The 5,065-nt window shown below is 42.2% G+C and overlaps 1 long non-coding RNA gene across 1 annotated transcript; it reads left to right on the plus strand.

The window, feature by feature from the left end:
- LOC142786790 (uncharacterized) lies at nt 1-2,679 on the plus strand. The gene is made up of 2 exons (XR_012889155.1): nt 1-485; nt 2,534-2,679. It is a non-coding gene; the product is annotated as an uncharacterized LOC142786790 (long non-coding RNA).
- The last annotated feature ends 2,386 nt before the right edge of the window (nt 2,680-5,065 follow it).

The following is a 5,065-nucleotide window of genomic DNA, read 5'->3' on the forward strand; positions in this document are numbered from 1 at the left end:
TGTTGTCAAGCATGAAATATTACACTATATCTTGGAGGCTTGACATAGCTTGGAAATTATATCATAAAACGGTACTGCTATGTGTTTCGGTTTCGGTTTCGGTTTTGAGGTCTCGGGGCAACTGCGCATCGCCATCGTCAACAGGCAGACTTTGAATTGGGTGGTAACATGTCGTGTGCGTGTTTGCTGCAGGCTGACGGTGGTTTATTATTTTACTATTCACTTGCTTTGTCAGGGACGCGTACTTATACGGCTTGCACAGTTTAACTTGTGCTTACAGTAGATACAGTACGTGTCACTGCAATCTGTGGCGTGTCGGCTAGTACAGAACAACTTCGGTGCGGCGGAGTGTGTGTCCTCTGTCAACGGCTTTCGTTGAAGCTTGTGCCCGCCGCAAGCAGAGTGTTTACGATCAAGCAATCAACGGACGGTACGCTGGGAGCTACATGGAGAACGCTTTTGGATTTCGTGCTATTGCTGAAAAGGTAAGCTTTCGTGTATGCGAACAACGAAGTGCAGAAGTGCGTGCCTGCCTGCCAACTCCCGATCTGCCCGCGATACTCGAACGGTCTGCCAACTCCCGATCTGCCCGCGAGGAAGCGACCGTCTCATGGCGTCGGTAGCTTCGTGACCTTCGCTCGCTGTGTGCTTATCAGCTGCGATGTCTCAACAGTCGCAGTGTTCGTGAACCTCGCTTTGGGGCATGGTTAAAGAAAACGGGGGGATGTGCCCCGCGCAGATAAACCTTACGGCATTCGGCAGCGGGTGAGAAAACAAAGGGGGGGGGGAGGACTGAGCGAGCCGGGGTGGGCGAAAGAAATGGCATAATAATAATAATAATAATAATAAAAACGAAGCAGATCAACGGTAAAAGAGGCGCCAGTTGTCAGTTAGTGGGACTGCAGTGGACAAATGGGGCGCGTTTATTACGCGGGAGAAAAAAAAAATCCAGATTTCAATCACTGAAGATAGGGGTGCGTTTTTAATGCGAGTAAATACGCTATTTAAAGCAACAATTGAAAAATACTTAAACTTTGTATCAGTACCCCTTTGATGCCTGCGCTTTGCAGCGGCGTGACGTGTTTTGTTAAAAATCGTGCAGCTAACCAAAGAATTTATATGTACCTTGTTTAATCAGTGATTCGCGCTTTTTATGCCTTGCTTGGTTTGTTTATATTTATACTAGTATATCGTAAATAATCAGGATATAGAAATATTGATCTGCTTTAATAAGGGATTGAACAGCCACACTCAATTGCACACATCTTTTTGCATTTTTGCACCATTGTACTGCGGCACATAGAATATTGTAGAATAGAATATTTCTGTATATTTTGGTGTAGGGTTTTGCGTTGTGGTTACACATGAAAGCTTAGCCCAAGTGTACCAACAAACACGCACACAAAACTTTCAGTTAGACTGATACAGCACAGATGATATTGATGTAGGCATAGTTAGCCACTAAAGAACACGCTCGCGAAAAACAAAATGAGGATGGCGACACAGGTGGCTGTAAATGAAAGCAGGCAGACCTAACAGCTCTTGCCTGTTTCATGCATTTTGTCTGTGTAGGTTTCATCCTTACGAATGTAAGGACACTGATCCAACTAATAAGCCCTCCATGCATATATTCCTGTTAGCTACTTCTCCAATATGTCGTGCATTTTTTAAATTACACATATTTATGGTCCAACAGTCCAGAGCTTATTGAGCATATATTTAACTTACCTGTGATACATTATCTGTTGCATGGCTGTTTTTATGAATTAAAAAAATTCAACTGCGAATGAGCTGCTTATGCATGCACTCGAAGAATAGGGTTAGCACGTCTTATTCATTCTTGAGAGTAGTCAGTTTTACTCGTGGCCTAAAGTAATCATTTTGTTGACCAATAAGCAACCTGTGAAAGACATAAAATTATCGAGTACACCAAATTTATGTAACTGGAGAAGAAATTTAGAGGTGAGCTTCCGTAAATACACAGTTCTGTTTTTCCAGCAGCAGTTGTCATATTGTAAGTGCTGTTGATCCTTCCATATTGGGGCTTGCTCGATGTTTTACACTATTTTCACACAGTAGATTGTACATCTGTGATGTGTACATGTCTAAACAACGATCCTTCAAAGTAAATGATAAATATTGCTACTTTTCTGTCTGAATGGGTTTATATAATTTTTTGTATCAACCATTGTAGTGGTCTATTGGTTAGGGTATTCTAGCTTAGCAAGAAAACTTGGTATAAACGCTGAAATTTGAGCTTCCCAGTATATTTCAAGCTTCTTGGTAGGTGCATGATTCAAGAAAGAAGCACTTTTTCACCACCACCACGGTGGTGAAAAAACCATACTCAAGCATGGCACTTGCATTCGTACACTAATATGCACAGATGCTTGTAAACGTAAAAGTGAATAGTGGTAAAGCTGAAAGTGGAGAAGCTGGCGCTTTTTATTATATGACACATCATAATGAGGTTCAGATTGTTCCCAGTATTTTTTAAATGCTTAGTTGAATGTTGTGCATCTCTTACATGCAGAATGTTGAAAGGAAAGCACACTACGTCTTCTACGATGGACTGGGTGCTGACAATGCAGTGCACTCTTCATCACAACCTGAAAGCAGCTGTTCTGGGCTCACGACCTCACTCAAAGGGTCGCAGCAGTGGTGGACGCTACTCATAGGGTGCACCAAATATCTTGTACATTTTAGGAACATTCCTCCGATGAGAAAGGCTTCATCTCAAGCTATGTGTCCTATATACCTATTTATATTTTCAATATGAGTATCAGTTTGCCATCAGATCAACAGCAGTGCGTGTAGAAAACTGTGTACAATGCATAATGTTACAGTTGTATGAAAAACTAGAGATGGCCTAGATGTCGCCAGCTTAAAAGGTTGATCCACTAATGGGTCAATCCACGCCAAACATCCCAGCTATTTTAGCGACCATCTCAAATGTATTAAAAAAAATTGTGATGATTTACTGCATTGAAAACAGTGAAATAGTAAAATAATTTCAAAAGAAAAAAAATTTTCGGTCACGTAGTTGCCTTCTGAACTTACTGGAATGTCGTTTCAGTGTGGTTTGTGGGAAAGTAGTTTAAAAGTACTTCTCATTGCTTCGATACCAAAATTTGTCTACATGTTAAGTACAAGTTCATGTGTAAAGTGTTTGAAGTGCAGTAATATTAGTGCAATTTCACTGGCACTTACGCCTCCAAGACTAACAATGTGCTTGATACGACTGGTTGGTGCTGTATGGTAGACAAAGAAAGTGCTTTACAGCGCAAAGGACAAGAAGGCAAGAAGAAACGAGAACAGAGCCCTGAACAAACAATCAAAGTTTATTGCAAACCAACTGCAATATATAGAAAACAGAATCTGCGCATAACCACGCACTATAAGCAGAATCGCACATACATGCACCATACAGCCTATCTTAGCAACAACCGGTCATGTAAATGGACCCAAGATAACTAACTTCACAGCAGTTAAGAAAAATCGAGGGTACGCTAACACAGGAAGCACCAAGTTGTTGAATATAGAAAGCTTCACTAATCTCGTGCTCGCGCCGATTTTTATATCCCCCGTGACCAAACACTTGTCGAGAATTGGCTGATAACAAGACTTATTACAATGGTCTGCCAAGTGGCTGGGAAGGAAACCTTTTAGAGGGTTAGCGTACCCCCTCAACCGATCATTCATGCATCGCCCTGTTTGGCCAATGTAACCATGCCCAAAAGTAAAAAAATGTCTTGTAGAGAATCGCTAAAACACATTCAAGATGGCACGTAGCGTGTTTCTTAGTGCATTCTTCTTTCTTAGGTTCTTCGCTGTTGACCCTGTGACATAGCCCGGCGAGGTTATCGCGTGCGCAGAACACAACTCTTACACCTATTTTGCCAGTGACCTTCTTTAGCCTTTGGGAAACTTCTTGTATGTAGGGAATAACAGCCTTGCTAGAATGAGGCTTCTTGAGTTAGCTGTTGCTTTGTCTCTTATCAACCACTCTTAGTGACGTTAGGAGAGTCTCGGCAATGGAAGTTAGCTCGGGATTAGAAAAGCCTCCTTGTTGAAGGCAGTGAACTTGGAGCGAGAAACTGCACTCTATCTGGCGGTGACAAGAGCCAGTTAAAATTGCCTTTAGGCAGGAAAAAGCGATGCTTCACTTGACCAGCTTAGAATGGGCGGACGTAAAAAGGAGGTTCTTTCTTGAGCATGACTCGTACCGCCAACATACATGATGAACAAAAAAAAAGCATTTCTAATTCTAGCATCGTAGCTTGTCGTCAAAAATAAACTCCGACGTTATTTCTAGTTTCTTCATTTCACACCCGAAAACGCCAAATATCTCATCGGTGGTTCGCCGAGGGTCAGATTGATCGATGCGGTAAAGCACTAAAAAGTCGTCAACGTAGTCGAACACTTTAACTGTACTCGTGTGATCAAAGTTAGCCATGAGACTTCTTTCATACTGCGCAAGTAAAAAGTCACAAAGAACCGGTGCTAAACTTGAGACATTGCACACATCTGCATCGGTGAGATATTTGACATTTTTTGGCGTGAAATGGTGCAACTGAAATTAAAGTCGGAGTTCGATTCATGACGACAAGTTACGATGCCTTGACTTGGAAATGCTTTTTTGGTTGACCATGTATATTGGCGGTACGAACCTTTCTCAAGGAAAAGCCTTCTTTTTACGTCCACTAATTCTAAGCTAGTCAAGCGAAGCATCTCTTTTTCCTGCCTAAAGGCAATTCTGACTCTTGTCACCGCCAGATAGAGTGCAGTTTCTCGTTCTAAGTTCACTGCCTTCAACAAGCAGGCTTTTCTAATCCCCTGCTAACTTCTATTGCCGAGACTCTCCTAACGTCACTAAGATTGCCTGATGAGACACAAAGCAAGAGCTAACTCAACAAGCCTCATTCTAGCAAGGCTGTTATTCCTTACGTACACGAAGTTTCCCATAGGCTAAAGAAGGTTGCTGGAAAAATAGGTGTAAAAGTTGCGTTGTGCGCACGCGACAAGCTCGCTGGCCTATGTCGCAGGGTGAACAGCGAAGGACCTG

The sequence above is a fragment of the Rhipicephalus microplus genome, unplaced genomic scaffold (assembly GCF_043290135.1).
Source record: "Rhipicephalus microplus isolate Deutch F79 unplaced genomic scaffold, USDA_Rmic scaffold_32, whole genome shotgun sequence".
Taxonomy (NCBI): Eukaryota; Metazoa; Arthropoda; class Arachnida; order Ixodida; family Ixodidae; genus Rhipicephalus; species Rhipicephalus microplus.